Here is a 16,710-nt window from a genome sequence, read left to right on the forward strand (position 1 = left end):
CCGATCACCATGTAAATCTGTAATAATTCCTTAAATATCAGTGATTGCCTGTCTCCCGCCACAATATTTAATGTAGTTTCCCAGTGCACCTCAGACAACTTGCCCCTCATACCCTGATTGTTTTTTTCTGTGAGAAACATGAAGATAAATTAAACAAAAGAATCATGTAACCACCATAGCCCATCTTCATGGCAATGAGGCATGATTTTTGGGGTTTCCAAACAGAAATGGTAATGAAACATCTTCTAACCGCCAAACCCCTTTCGCTCCTTGATCCTTGCGAAATGTGTAACCAGATATTCGCAAGAAGGCCCAGAGAGAATCAGCCGACTGGGGGAGAAGCCGTGAGACCGGCCAGTCCAGCAGAAAGAAACCCTCCGACCATCCCCATTGACCAACAGAATGAACAAAATGCAATCCTGGATGTAATTGAGAACAGAAACAATAACAGCGGAATCCAATCCCTGTAATCAGTTCTGAACTTGTTGGTGTCTCAGAAAGTGCGATGAATTACTAAATCCCCTCACACATTGAGAGCAGGTGAATGGCCTCTCCCCAGTGTGAACTCCCTGGTGTGACTGCAGACGGCATAACCGAGTGAATTGTGTAAATAGAACAGAGAACGATACAGCGCAGTACAGGCCCTTCGGCCCACGATGTTGCACCGACATGGGAAGTCAAAAACTAAAGGCCATCTAACCTACACTATGCCATTATCATCCATATGCTTATCCAATAAACTTTTAAATGCCCTCAATGTTGGCGAGTTCACTACTGTTGCAGGTAGGGCATTCCACGGCCTCACCACTCTTTGCGTAAAAAACCTACCTCTGACGTCTGTCCAATATCTATTACCCCTCAATTTAAGGCTATGTCCCCTCGTGCTAGCCACCTCCATCCGCGGGAGAAGGCTCTCACTGTCCACCCTAACCCTCTGATCATTTTGTATGCCTCTATTAAGTCACCTCTTAACCTTCTTCTCTCTAACGAAAACAACCTCAAGTCCATCAGCCTTTCCTCATAAGATTTTCCCTCCATACCAGGCAACATCCTGGTAAATCTCCTCTGCACCCGTTCCAAAGCTTCCACGTCCTTCCTATAATGAGGCGACCAGAACTGTACGCAATACTCCAAATGCAGCCGTACCAGAGTTTTGTACAGCTGCAACATGACCTCATGGCTCCGGAACTCAATCCCTCTACCAATAAAGGCCAACACACCATAGGCCTTCTTCACAACCCTATCAACCTGGGTGGCAACTTTCAGGGATCTATGTACATGGACACCGAGATCCCTCTGCTCATCCACACTGCTAAGAATTTTACCATTAGCCAAATATTCCGCATTCCTGTTATTCTTTCCAAAGTGAATCACCTCACACTTCTCTGCATTAAACTCCATTTGCCACCTCTCAACCCAGCTCTGCAGCTTATCTATGTCCCTCTGTAACCTGCAACATCCTTCCACACTGTCTACAACTCCACCGACTTTAGTGTCGTCTGCAAATTTACTCACCCAACCTTCTGAGCCCTCCTCTAGGTCATTTATAAAAATGACAAACAGCAACGGTCCCAGAACAGATCCTTGTGGTACGCCACTCGTAACTGAACTCCATTCTGAACATTTGCCATCAACCACACCCTCTGTCTTCTTTCAACTAGCCAATTTCTGATCCACATCTCTAAATCACCCTCAATCCCCAGCCTCCATATTTTCTGCAATAGACGACCGTGGGGAACCTTATCAAACGCTTTACTGAAATCCATATACACCACATCAACTGCTCTACCCTCGTCTACCTGTTCAGTCACCTTCTCAAAGAACTCGATAAGGTTTGTGAGGCATGACCTACCCTTCACAAAACCATGCTGACTATCCCTAATCATATTATTCCTATCTAGATGATTATAAATCGTATCTTTTATAATCCTCTCCAAGACTTTACCCACAACAGACGTGAGGCTCACCGGCCTATAGTTACCGGGGTTATCTCTACTCCCCTTCTTGAACAAAGGGACCACATTTGCTATCCTCCAGTCCTCTGGCACTATTCCTGTAGCCAATGATGACATAAAAATCAAAGCCAAAGGCTCAGCAATCTCTTCCCTGGCTTCCCAGAGAATCCTAGGATACATCCCATCAGGCCCCGGGGACTTATCTATTTTCACCTTGTCCAGAATTGCCAACACTTCTTCCCTACGCACCTCAATGCCATCTATTCTAATAGCCTGGGTCTCAGCATTCTCCTCCACAACATTATCTTTTTCCTGAGTGAATACTGACGAAAAGTATTAATTTAGTATCTCGCTTATCTCCTCAGCCTCCACACACAACTTCCCACCACTGTCCTTGACTGGCCCTACTCTTACCCTAGTCATTCTTTTATTCCTGACATACCTATAGAAAGCTTTTGGGTTTTCCTTGATCCTACCTGCCAAAGACTTCTCATGTCCCCTCCTTGCTCGTCTTAGCTCTCTCTTTAGATCCTTCCTCGCTTCCTTGTAACTATCAAGCGCCCCAACTGAAACTTCACGCCTCATCTTCACATAGGCCTCCTTCTTCCTCTTAACAAGAGATTCCACTTCTTTGGTAAACCACGGTTCCCTCGCTCGACCCCTTCCTCCCTGCCTGACTGGTACGTACTTATCAAGAACATGCAATAGCTGTTCCTTGAACAAGCTCCACATATCCAGTGTGCCCCACCCTTGCAGCCTACTTCTCCAACCTACACATCCTAAGTCATGTCTAATGGCATCATAATTGCCCTTCCCCCAGCTATAACTCTTGCCCTGCGGGGTATACTTATCCCTTTCCATCACTAACGTAAAGGTCACCGAATTGTGGTCACTGTTTCCAAAGTGCTCACCTACCTCCAGATCTAACACCTGGCCTGGTTCATTACCCAAAACCAAATCCAATGTGCCCTCGCCTCTTGTTGGCCTGTCAACATATTGTGTCAGGAAACCCTCCTGCACACATTGTACAAAGAACGACCCATCTAATGTACTCGAACTATATCTTTTCCAGTCAATATTTGGAAAGTTAAAGTCTCCCATAACAACTACCCTGTTACTTTCGCTCTTTTCCAGAATCATCTTCGCCATCCTTTCCTCTACATCCCTAGAACTATTAGGTGGCCTATAGAAAACTCCCAACAGGGTGACCTCTCCTTTCCTGTTTCTAACCTCAGCCCATACTACCTCGGAAGAAGAGTCCCCATCTAGCATCCTATCCGCCACCGTAATACTGTCCTTGACTAGCAGCGCCACACCTCCCCCTCTTTTGCCCCCTTCTCTGAGCTTACTAAAACACCTAAATAGAGGTGAACATCTTTGAGTTATGGGGTGACACCCACACAGACACTTGGAGAACGTGTCTCCACATGGACAGTAACCTGGGGCCAGGATTGAACACTGGTCCTCAGCTCCGTCAGACCGCAGTGCTAACCATTTAGATGAGGGAACAAAATGCAATATCTCCAAATTTGCAGATGACACAAGTTGCGTGGAAGGGTGAGCTGTGAGGAAGTTGCAGAGATCCTTCAGTGTGATTTGCACAAGTTGAGTGAGCCATTCACCTTCATTGCAAGCGGATCCAAGTACAGAAGCGGGGATATCTTGCTGCAATTATACAGGGTCTTGGCGAGAATATTGTGTGCAGTTTTGGTCTCTGAATCTGAGGAAGGTTAGGTGTGTATTCGCTGGAGTTCAGAAGAATGAGGGGGGGGGGGATCTAATTGAAACCTATAATATTCTAACAGGACTTGACAGGGGAGATGCAGGAAAGATTCTCCCGACGGTGGGAGTGTAGAGAACCAGAGGTCACAATCTGAGGATACGGGGTAGACCATTTAGGACAAAGACTTTTTGTTTTTTAATTTAGTATACCCAATTATTTTTTTCCAATTAAGAGGGTCCAATTTAGCGTGGCCAATCCACCTACCCTGCACATCTTTTTGGGTTGTGGGGGTGAAACCCATGCAAACACGGGAAGAATGTGCAAACTCTACACAGACAATAACATAGAGCCGGATCGAACCTGGGACCTCGGCGCCGTGAGGCAGCAGGGCTAACCCACTGCGTCACCGCGCTGCCCCAATTTAGGACAGAGATGAGGAGAAATTTCTTCATCCAGAGAGTGGTGAGTCTGTGGAATTTGTTACCACAGGAAATAGTTGAGGCCAATACATTGTATGTTTTTAAGAAGCAGTTAGATATAGCACTGAGGGCGAAGGGGGTCAAAGGATACGGAGGGGAAAGCGGGATTAGGCTATGGAGTTGGATGATAAACCGTGATCATAATGAATGGCAGAGCAGGCGCAAAGGGCCAAATGGTATCTTCCTGCTCCTATTTTCTATGTAATCCCTTCTCACACTGAGAGCAGGTGAATGGCCTCTCTCCAGTGTGAACTCGCTGGTGTGTCTGCAGAGTAGATAACTGTGTGAATCCATTCCCACAGAGAGAGCAGGAGAATAGCTTTTTCCCAGTGTGAACTCACTGATGTTTCCGCAAGATGGATAAATCACTGAGTCTCTCCCCACTCAGAGCAGGTAAATGACATTTCTTCAATGTGAACTCGCTGATGGTTCCGTAGGCTGGATAACCAAGTGAATCCCTTCCCACACTGAAAGCAGGTGAATGGCCTCTCCCCAGTGTGAACTCGCTGATGGCTCCGCAGGTTGGATAACCAAGTGAATCCCTTCCCACACTGAGAGCAGGTGAATGGCTTTTCCCCAGTGTGAACTCGCTGGTGTGTCTGCAGACTAGATAACCGAGTGAATCCGCTCCCACAGATGGAGCAGGTGAATTGCCATTCCCCAGTGTGAACTCGCTGGTGTGTCTGCAGGCTGGATAACTGTGTGAATCTCTTCCCACACACAGAGCAGGTGAATGGCCTCTCCCCAGTGTGAATTCGCTGATGTCTCAGCAGGGTGGATGAATCAATAAATCCCTTCCCACACTGGGAGCAGGTGAATGGCTTTTCCCCAGTGTGAACTCGCTTATGTTTCTGCAGGCTGGATAAATCAATAGATCCCTTCCCACACTTGGAGCAGGTGAATGGCCTCTCCCCAGTGTGAACGCGCTGATGTTTCCGCAGGGTGGATAAATCAATGAATCCCTTCCCACACTGAGAGCAGGTGAATGGCCTCTCCCCAGTGTGACTGCGTCGATGAGTCTCCAGCTCAGATGGGACTCTGAATTCCTTCCCACAGTCTACACATTTCCACGGTTTCTCCATGTTTTGGGTCTCCTCGTGTCTCTCCAGGTTGGACAGTCAGTGGAAGCCTTGTCTACACACACAACATGTGCACTGTCTCTCCTCACTGTGAATGGGGTGATGTTTTTTCAGGTTGTGTAACTGGTTGAAGCTCTTTCCACAGTCAGTTCACTGGAACACTCTCACTCGGGTGTGTGCTGTGTGGGTCTCGGTGCCTTTCCAGTCACACTGATGTTTAAAATCTTTCGAAGTCGACAGATTGGACAAATATTTCTCCTCGCCGATGATATTCAGATCAGAAGGAAGCGAGTGAGTTTGGCACATCGAGACGTGATGTTTGAGATTTCTGCCTCTCATTCCTCCTCTTCCAATATCCTTTAAAAACAATTTACAAAAGTCATCATTGTTAGTACAGGATAGAAATTCACCGTAACTTCATTGCAATGTAAGCCTACTTGTGACAATCAAGATGATTATTATTAAAATTCAGAACAGACAATTCTAGTTCCCATGGAATATCATTTTCTCTCGTTCTCCAAAAGCTGTAAATCTCCATCCCACACAATCTCCCTCTGCTGTATCTAATATTCACCCTCCCAATTCTCCTGAAGGTGCTGATTCATGTTGATTGACAGATCCAAGCTCAGCTCACTGCTTCCTGACCAGGACACAGAGATTAGAATAGGATCAAGAGTAGGCCATTCGGCCCACCGAGTCTGCTCAATCATTCAATGAGATCCTTGGCCAATCTACCTCAGCACCATTTCCCCCACACAATCCCCATATCCCTCGATATCTTCAATATCCAGAAACCTGTCAATATATGTCTTGAACATCCCTGATGACTGATTTACTTATTACAGAACGGTAAATAATACATCTAATCTGTACCACATAACAACACCAGACATATCTCTGTCCATTATTAATTTAATGTCCCCTGAAATGTCAGCCATCTCCTGGGGAACCCACCCCTTTAATTGCGAACATTAGGAAAGTGACAATTTTTTTGAAATAAATTTTGAGTAACCAATTAAGTTTTTCCAATTAAGGTACAATTTAGTGTGGCCAATCCACCTACCCTGCACATCTTTGTGTTGTGGAGCTGTTACTCACGCAGACACGGGGAGAATGTCCACACGGACAGTGACCCAGGGCCGGGATCAAACACGAGTCCTTGGCGCCGTGAGGCAGCGGTGCTAACCATGGTGCGACCAGAGACCATTCTTTTCGTCAGATAAATAAATGCACGAACCTGTTAAGGAGATGGGTGGGAGGAGTTGGAAACACTTTGTGGAGCCGCGAACCTACATGAAAATATTGATTTCCCAATTAATGTGGTTCCAGTTTGGGCTCAAATCATCAATGAGGGCTCTGATCTCTGGCAAGGAAGGAAACCCTGGCAGGTGGGCGGGGCGGATTCACAAACACCTGCTGGAGGCCCCAAACCCCCCAATAAGACCCATTGATTTTATTGTCAGTCTGCAGACAGGAACTGGAGAACTGAACCCAGGCAGAGGAGAGGGAGGGAGAAAACTGGGAATGGAGGAAAGAAATGGTGAGATGGGTTTGGATTTCAGCCCAGGGAGGAGAGAGAGTGTGTGGGACGGGGATTGACAGCTTTGGGGGAACAAGAGAGGGAAAAATGTTCCAGAGAAACTAGAATTGTCTGTTCAGAATTTCTATCCTGGACTGACAGTGATGGCTTTTGTTTGTTTTAATTACAAAAAAAATAAATTTAGAGTACCAATTCTTTTTTTCCAATTAAGGAGTAATTTTAGCCTGGCCAATCCACCTGCCCTGCACATCTTTTTGGATTGTGAGGGTGACACCCATACAGACACGGGGAGAATGTGCAAACTCCATACGGACAGTGACCCAGAACTGGGATCAAACCCAGGTCCTCGGCTAACCACTGAGCCACCGTGCCTGCCCCTCGTGATGACTTTTATCAACTCCTTTTACAGGATATTACAAGGGGAGGATTTACAGATGGAAACTCAAATCAAACTTCACATCAAGATTTAACAGAGTCACTCCATTCATCAGGACCTGAATATCATTGGCCTGTGAATGTGGAAGAAGAAATGTTTGTCTGTTCTGTCGGTAGGAAATGATTTTCAAGATCCGTGTGACTGAAAAAAAACCCGATACACAAACGACTCACGTGAGTGTGTTCCAGTGAACTGACTGTGGAAAGAGCTTTAACCAGTCACACAGTCTGAAAAAACATCACACCATTTAGAGCGGGGAGAGACCGTACACATGCCCACTGTGGGGACAAGACATGAAATGAAAAATGAATTCACTTATTGTCACAAGTAGGCTTCAAATGAAGTTACTGTGGAAAGCCCCTAGTCGCCACATTCCAGCGCCTGTTCGGGGAGGCTGGTACGGGAATTGAACCGTGCTGCTGGCCTGACTTGGTCTGCTTTAAAAGCCAGCGATTTAGCCCTGTGCTAAACTAGCCCCTGTAACCCCTGACATAAACTGATTGTCAAATTTGAAGAGGGACAAGGACACCAGCAGCATGCTGAAACCATGGACATGTGGGGACTGTGGGAAGGGATTCAAGCCCCCATGTGAGCTGGGGACTCATCACCGCAGTCACACCGGCGACAGACCATTCACCTGTTCTGAGTGTGGGAAGGGATTCACTCAGTTATCCGAGTGAGGATTTACCAAGATGTGGGAAATGAGCTGGTGAGGAAGTGAGCGGCCTTTAATAAAGTTCAGGCTGCTCTGTGTAAGAAAGGAGTTTGATTCGGGGTGGTATACCCAGCAAAGCTGCAGCTCGCATACGAGTCCAAAGCCTTCCATTTTGAGACACCGGAGGAGGTGAACATTGTAAAGCATGGACTGGGGTCCAGTTATCTGTATTGGACAAGATCTACGTTTCTTGTGGGGTGGGTTGGGTGTTGTGATATCCTCTATATAGTTTTGATATTTTCTGATTAAATCTGTTTTTCTGTTCGGGGTGAAGGGAGATTTTCTTTATGAAGCACAATGTAGATATATGGGGGTTGGGGAGGGAGATGGGTTAGCTACCTGATGACTAAAGAACTGTTTGAGTCTTACTCTGAGTGTATGGGTGCGTATGTGGCGGCCATCTTGGGTGGACTCTTGACCTGTACATTTTGAAGATTTACTGGATAGTCCCTCATGGCTGATTCTGTAATACGGGAGGAGGGGGGGACAGACGCCTGATTCAGCTGGTCGCCTGGAGCATAAGTAGATTGGTTAGACCAGTGAAGAGGGGATGGGTTTTCGCTCATCTAAAGAATCTAAATGTTGGTGTGGTGTTCTTGCAGGAGACTCACTCACGGCTTAGAGATCAGACCAGACTGCGGAGGGGTGAGCCAAGTGTTTCACTCGGGCTTTGACGAAGGGCTCAAGGTGCTGTAATTCTTTTGTTTTGTAAATTTAGAATACCCAATTCATTTTTTCAAATTAAGAGGCAATTTAGCGTGGCCAATTCACCTACCCTGCACATCTTTGGGTTGTGGGGTGAAACCCAGACAAACATGGGGAGAATGTGCAAACTCCACACAGGTAGTGACCCAGAGCCGGGATCGAACCTGGGACCTTGGCGCTGTGACGCAGCAGTGCTAACCACTGCACCACCATGCTGCCCGAGGTGTTGCAATTCTAATCGATAAACAGGTCCCTCTTTCGGTCACTAAGATCATTGCGGACACTAATGGGAGATACGTGGTGGTCAGTGGGTCATTGCCCCTAACTGGGACGATGTTCCTTTGTAAAAAATATTATTGGGGTCCACCCCAGACCTGGATACACATCAGTTGATTCTTGGAGCAAACTTCAATTGCGTACTGGATCCTAAAATGGACAGGTCCAAGCCCATTCATCCCCTACAAAACTGGAAAAGCGAATGAAACCGAACGGACCACCCGGCAGCGACCCAGGCACCGGAAACGACAACGGCAAACCCGGCAAAAGATAAAGAAAAGCTGTTCAATAGCAGATTGTAAAAGGATTATGGGACACAGATTTATGATTGTGAGCAAGATCTATAGGGGAGATTTTACACAGTGAGTGATAATGATCTGAACTCAATGCTTACACACAAAGGTCGATAATCTCCAGGTCCTGATAACCCGAATGGTGCTGTCAGAATTTGATGTGAGGATTGGTTGTGAGTTTCCTGTCTGCGAAACCCTTTCTAAGTCCCTGTGAAAGAAGTTTACAAAGGCATCACTGTCAGTCCAGAAATGTTATTCGGGAAAGATAAATATTTCTCCTGGTTTGAATTTGCTGTGTGTAAATCCTCCCCGACTAATCCCCTGTAAAAAGAGTTTCCAAAATTAATCACTGTCTGTTCAGGATAGAAATTCACAACATTCTCTCCTCCTGCTCCCTGGTCCAGGATGGCCGCTCATGCCCCCCGCTGCACACTGACCCTCTTGTCATCAGCAGTCCCTCAATTTGAGGGTGTTGTCCACTCAGGGTTGGGAGTTTCTGCCCTGGGTCTTAATGTGACTGAACAGAGCCGCAGAGCTTTGGACACATGGGATAGGATGTCCAATGAATCTTGAATTTACAGTGCACAAGGAGGCCATTCAGCCCATCGAGTCTGCACCGGCCCTTGGAAAGAGCACCCCATTTAAAGCCACACTTCCAACCTATCCCCTCAACCCAGTAACCCCACCCAAACCTTTTCAAACACTAAGGGCAATTTAGCATGGCTACTCCACCTAACCTGCACATCTTTGGACTGTGGGAGGAAACCGGAGCACCCAGAGGAAACCCACTCAGACAATGATATCTGGAGAGCAGGATTGGCTTCCTTTTCTTTCCATCTCTGCCACCGCTTTGCATCAATAAGACATTGGGACTGAAAGGCTAATCCAGTTTGATGGACAAGTTGTCTCCATTCTGAACAATGGGGAACAAGCTCCTCCCTACTCATTGAAACATCGCCCCGACTAAGATGAGAAACGCGCATGCGCCCTGATGAGCATCCAATAAAGATGGCGGCCGTAAACCCGAGCCGGAATGTGGAGCTGCAGTTCTGCTCGGTACAAACTGGGCCCCAGAAAAATTTTTCCGCGGTTTGCGGCTCACAAAAGCTTTATACAACGTTTCCGCCCACCCCCGCGATCTCTTGCTCCCTCCATATTGTTAATCGCCTGTCACCAATTTCCGATCTGAAAAACCCGTCGTTCTCCTTCGCCATTACCCACACTGCGCATGCCTCAATCACAGCCTGGCCCCGCCCCTCATTCACTCCGATTGGTTGGAGGACCAGCCGCCCTCATCGTTCCTCTAGTTCCGCCTCCTCCTGCTATTGGTCCGGAGCTGCCGTCAATCACCCGGATATTGTGACGGTGAGAGCGGCCACAAACTCAGGCTGACTAGCTGATTGTCCAATAATAACAGTGAGAGTCTCAGTGGGACAAATGGACAATAATAGTGGAGATGGGGCCCAGAGGAGAAACAGCAAAGGATCACTCACTTTGAGAGTAACAAACACAGTATCATTCCAGTAATAAGTTAGAATGCAGTGTGTGTGAGGAGGCCATTCGGCCCATTGAATCTGCACCGACCGTATGAAATATCACCCTATCTGGACCAACCTAGGGCGGCATGGTAGCACAGTGGGTAACACTGTTGCTTCCCAGATCCAGGGTCCCAGATAATAATTCTGTCAGTTATTATTAGACAATAACCTGCCTGAAATGAAAATCGCTTATTGTCACAAGCAGGCTTCAAATGAAGTTACTGTGAAAAGCCCCTAGTCGCCACATTCCGGCATCTGTTCGGGGAGGCTGGTACGGGAATGCCTGTTATTCCAATGCTGGTGTGTGTAATCCGTCACTGTTATCATTTGACAATAATAGGAGGGCAAGATGCAAGACAGCAATGATAATTTGATGTTTCTGTGTTATAGTCAGTGTCACTGGGAGGTGTGTGATAAAATAGGAATGGAAACATCGTGACAGAGGCACGTGTGACTGACTCCACCTGATTCAGAGCTGTTCTATCCAAGATGAGAGCAATGAGGACATGGGGAACTCCAGAGATTTCTGGTATCTGAGGTGTATCTGTAGAGGAACTGAAATCATTCTACTGGTTCTCGATTTATACAGGAAATATATCTGACAACTAAAACCAAAGTTTCAATCTTCTCTTTGACACACATTGTGATTGAAAAGATCAAATGTTAAAACATCAGGAGAGGAAAATTCAGACTGTCACAAAGGGCATCATTGCTACCTCACAGCACCATGGACCCTGGTTCAATTCCGGCCTTGGGTGACTGTGTGGAGTTTGCACTTTCTCCCAGTGTCCGCATGGGTTTCTTACCACCATTCAAAGATTTGCAGCTTAGGTGGATTGGCCATGATCAACTTCCCCTTCGTGCCCAAAAATGTGTTGGTTAGGTGGGGTTACAGGGATAGGATGGGCGATTGGGCCTAGGTATAGTGCAAACTCAATGGGCCGAATGGCCTCCTTTTGCACTGCAGAGATTCTATGAGTGAACTGTCGAATTCATCTGATTCACCATAACACTGCCAATTTACCCTCTACAAGTGTAACTCCCTTTGAAAGTTACTGTAAATATGCTTCCAGCAGCCTGTCAGTGTGAATTCCAGATCACATCACATCACTGTGTAAAAACAATTCTCATCATCACCCCCTTGGGTTCTGGTGTCAAATATCTTAAATCTCTGTGTCCTCTAGTTACAAAACCTCCTGCTGTTGGGAAACAGTTACTCCCCATCGACACTATCACAAATCCTTCATTTTAAACACCTCTATTAAATCTCCTTTTCGCCTTCCCTGATATCAGAGGGACAAAATCAGTTTCTCCTGCTCTGAGTCAGAGGGATTCGAAACGTAAACTCTGTTTCTCTCGGTACCGATGCTGCCAGAACTGCTGAGTTTTTCCAACATTTACTGTTTCGCTCCCACTTTTTCCTCCTTCAATCTATCAAACACTTCATGATTTTGAACACCTCAATTAAATAGGAATAGGAGAGAAATATAGATGAAAGGAGAAAGAAAGACAGATTTAAAAAAACAGAAAGGTGAGGTGGCGAGAATAAAAGCTGAGTAATAGAGGAAACAAGGAAAACAGAAAGAATGATATAAAATATAAGGGAGCAGGTTATCAGCTCCCAGCTACAGAGAGCAGAATGAACCATGGAAGAGAGAGATTGGGACACATTTCTTACACGCCTCAGGATTAACCCACACGGGGACTTTGCTGTCAGTGAAGAGAGATGAGAAAGACCCAAGTGTCATTTGTCCCTCTCAGTGTGACCCTGAAAGACTGTGTCCAGGTTGAAGTTCTGTTCCTGCTGTATGATACTTCCCCAGATTGTCGTTTCTGAGCTCCAGACAGGTGATGTTCAACATTCAGGTGGGAAAGATAAAAATCTGCAACATCGTTTCAAACAAAGTTGATTTATTTCACATTTATTCAGAATAATAAACCTCATCAGCAGATTAAGACTGTCAGAGTAAACATTATTGAGTCCTGTACATGACTAACAACATCAATAGGGTATAATCTAAACCTTGTAGTCGCTTGTGATACTTTTTTGAGGCTGTGTAACTGGTTAAAACTCTCTCCAGTCAGTGAACTGAAAACTCTCATTGGGGGTGGGTCTCGGTGCTTTTGGAGTCACCCTGCTGAAACAGAACAAACACTTCTTCCAAATTTAAAGACTGAAGATATTGAGCTCTTAATGAATTGAGTGATTTTGATGTGATGTTTGGTTTTCCGCTTTCTGTCAGCCAATTCTCCACTTCCAATATCCTGTAAAAGGAGTTTACAAAAGCCATCAGACAGTCTAGAATAGAAATTCTGAACAATTTCAGTTTCTCTGGAACATTTTTTCCTCTCTTGTTCCCCCAAAGCTGTAAATCCCCGTCCCACACACTCTCCCTCCTCCCTGGGCTGAAATCCAAACCCATCTCACCATCTCTTTCCTCCACTCCCAGTTCTCTCCCTCCCTCTCCTCTGCCTGGGTTCAGTTCTCCAGCTCCTGTCTGCAGACTGACAATAAAACCAATGGGTCTTATTGGGGGGTTTGGGTTCTCACCATTGTCCCCGCTCGCGGCGGCTCTCATTCAGCCTCTGGGAGCCACACTCACTCTCACTGCGGCTGCGCTCAGGCCGGAGCAGCACCGCGCATGCTCCGCACAGAGAGGCTACTTCCGGGGGCGGGGCATTGTGACGCCTGCGCTTTCTGGCTCCTGTCACGAATATAGGGCGTATTCATCCGCGCCTGGCATTACGGGTACCCTTCCACGCCATTATTCAATTGCGTTCTTCCGGGTGATAAATTGGTTCCGGCAATTTTGATACAGTTCGGTGTTTGTCCCGAATGTGGCGGCCGCATCGGTGTTTTTCTCTCTGATCTGCCCCTGTTAAAGGCTGTCATTTGTTTAGGGGGCGATTTACAGCAGGGCGCCTGCGCGGCCGCTAACGTTCTCAGCGGAAATGTGCAGCAGGGCGCATGCGCGGACATCCAGGAACCGGAAGCCGGAAGAGAGAATCTTGGGAATTTCTCTCCTCAACTGAGAGTGAAATTCCTTTGGAAACTCCTTCTTTAGAAAATGGAGGCTTCACTGAGGGGAACTTCAAACCAAACATCAAGTCATCCTCTGACTGAATTATTCGATTCATCAGGACCTGAATATCATTGGGAGGTAAAATGGTTTGTCTGTTCTGTCTGAGGACAAAGGTTTCAGATAACAGAGTGATTGGGAAACTTTTAATGGCCATTCCGGGTTAAATTTGAGACTAATTACACCGATCACCGGTTGGGGAAGTTAAATAATTTGCTGTTGTACTCTTATGTATGCAGGTAAATTTTAAAATTACCGCATTAGCATACTTGGCAGCTAAACTGGGCAAACTGCTTACCTTTTTAGTAGTGAGAGTTACTATCCCGGATTTTATCAAAGTTTGTTGTTCCTGTTGCATTTCATTCAGCTCATCGTGGCTGCAAAGTAGGTATTCAGCCGAAACTCAATTTGCAGATTGTGGTCTGTAGTTTTTTAAGTTACATCAATTCAACTGTCTATCTGAATACTTTTTAAAATGTTATGAGGGTTTCTGCCATCATTTCAGGCAGCATGTCACAGATCCTCACCACCCTCCTCGTCCTTCCATAAATCTCTGCTCCCTTTTATATGTATCCCTCAATTAAAGGATCTTCCTATCCAATCTATTTAGATCCCTCAGAATTTAAAAAATATATAAATTTATATATTTTTTCCACTTTGGCGGCAATTTAATTTTGCCAAGCCACCTAACCTGCACATATTTGAGTTGTGGGGGTGAAACCCACACAGAAAATGGGAGAATGTGCAAGCTCCTTACAGACTGTGACCCAGGGCCAGGATCGAACCCGGGTCCCCAGCACGCAGGCACACAACCACTGTGCCACCATGAAACTCCAGAATTTTATACATTTAGAATAATCTTTACTATTGTCACTAGTAGACTTATATTAACACTGCAATGAAGTTACTGTGGGGCAGCACGGTGGCTCAGTAGGTTAGCACTGCAGTCTCACGGCGCTGAGGTCCCAGGTTCGATCCCGGCTCTGGGTCACTGTCCGTGTGGAGTTTGCACATTCTCCCCGTGTTTGCGTGGGTTTCGCCCCCACAACCCAAAGATGTGCAAGGTAGGTGGATTGAACACGCTAAATTGCCCCTTAATTGGAAAAAAATAATTGGGTACTCTAAATTTATAAAAAAAAAAAAAAAATGAAGTTACTGTGAAAATCCCCGTAACCACACTCGGGGACCTATTCGGGTACACAGAGGGAGGATTCAGAATGTCCAATTTACCGAACAAGCATGTCTTTCGGGACTTGTGGGAGGAAACCCATACAGACACTGGGTGAACGTGAAGACTCTGCGCAGACAGTGTCCCAAGTGGGAATTAAACCCTGGGACCCTGGCGCTGTGAAGCAACAGTGCTAACCACTGTGCTAATCACTGTGGTACCATGCCGCCCAAAAAACAGTTCGGCTCAATGTTCTCACATTAAAGAAGCTGAAGCGCCCAATGTGGGTCTTGAACCCACGGCCCTAGGATTAAGACTCCCATGCTCTACCGACTGAGCTAGCCGGGCTGCTTGCCATAATTTCATTTTGGTCTCCCCTCAGTCTTCTGTTCCAAAGAAAACAGCCCCAGTTTATCCAAACTTTCTCTGAGCAAACATTTTCAATTTCTGGTCAATGTTCTTAAATCTCCTCTGTACTCTCTGTGTGCAACCTTCCTGTGCACAGGAATCTAGCTCTGGCCTAACTAGTCCTGTCCTGCCATTTATCATGTAATCCTTTGCATTGTTTTCCCTCCAGCTTTCTTCCTCATTCCTCAAGAGTTCCATCATTTTTGTGTCACAGGCAAACTTCTTCCTCATGTTCCTACATATAGTTTCAAATCAATGATGTAAACCAGGAGTGAAGGGACCAGTACTGATTACTTTGAAACCGGCACAGGAAACAGCCCATTGATTTTCTCTATTCTTTATGGGATGCGACTGTCACGGGCAAACCAGCACGGTTGCCCATTCCTATTTGTCCTTAAACTGAGTGGCTTGCGAGGCAATTCAGAATGAACAACATTTCAGTGAGTTGGCCAGATCAGGTAACGCCGATGCAGACTCGATGGGCCGAGTGGTTTCCTTCTGCACTGTAGATTCTATGATTAAATCCGACCTTGGGTCACTGTCTCTGTGGAGTTTTCCTGCGTCTGTGTAGATTTCCTTTCCGGGTGCTCTGGTTTCCTCCACAGTCCAAAAATGTGCAGATTAAATGGATTGGCTGTGCTAAATTGTCCCTGGGAGGTGTTATGGGAAGAGGGTGGGGAATTCGCCACGGGAGGATGCTCTTTCAGAGGGTTGCTACAGACTCGATGGGCCGAATGGCCTCCTTCTGCACTGAGGGAATTCTATGATTCTACATTGGATGCAATGATGTGTTGACTCTCTCACTGCAGCCTGACTCTTATTATGGGAACAGACACTGTCTTTGTTACTCTCAAAGTGAGTGAATCCTTTGCTGTTTCTCCTCTGGGCCCCATCTCCACTATTATTGTCTGATTGTCCCACTGAGACTCTCACTGTTATTATTGGACAATCAGCGAGTCAGCCTGAGCCTGTGGCCGCTCTCACCGTCTGTAACCATCACAATATCCGGGTGATTGATGGCAGCTCCGGACCAATAGGAAGTGGAAGGGCGGGTCTGGAGAACCGACAGAGAGCAGCTGGTCCTCCAACCAATCGGAGTGAATGAGGGCGGGGCCCCTTCTAACCCCCTGTAAAAGGAGTTTACAAAAGCCATCACTGTCAGTCCAGGATAGAAATTCTGAACAGACAATTCCAGTTTCTCTGGAACATTTTTCCCTCTCTTATTCTCCCAAAGCTGTAAATCCCCGTCCCCCACACACTCCCTCCTCCCTGGGCTGAAATCCAAACCCATCTCACCATTTCTTTTTTTTTAAAT

General features: G+C 46.3%; 1 long non-coding RNA gene and 1 other non-coding gene across 2 annotated transcripts; both read right to left on the bottom strand.

The window, feature by feature from the left end:
• Positions 1–12,630: 12,630 nt before the first annotated feature.
• LOC119960227 lies at positions 12,631–13,401 on the bottom strand. The gene is made up of 2 exons (XR_005459344.1): positions 13,291–13,401; positions 12,631–13,004 (listed from the first exon to the last, which is right to left on the bottom strand). It is a non-coding gene; the product is annotated as an uncharacterized LOC119960227 (long non-coding RNA).
• Positions 13,402–15,262: 1,861 nt separating this feature from the next.
• trnak-cuu lies at positions 15,263–15,335 on the bottom strand. The gene has a single exon. It is a non-coding gene; the product is annotated as a tRNA-Lys (tRNA).
• Positions 15,336–16,710: the final 1,375 nt, after the last annotated feature.

The sequence above is a fragment of the Scyliorhinus canicula genome, unplaced genomic scaffold (assembly GCF_902713615.1).
Source record: "Scyliorhinus canicula unplaced genomic scaffold, sScyCan1.1, whole genome shotgun sequence".
Lineage (NCBI taxonomy): Eukaryota > Metazoa > Chordata > Chondrichthyes > Carcharhiniformes > Scyliorhinidae > Scyliorhinus > Scyliorhinus canicula.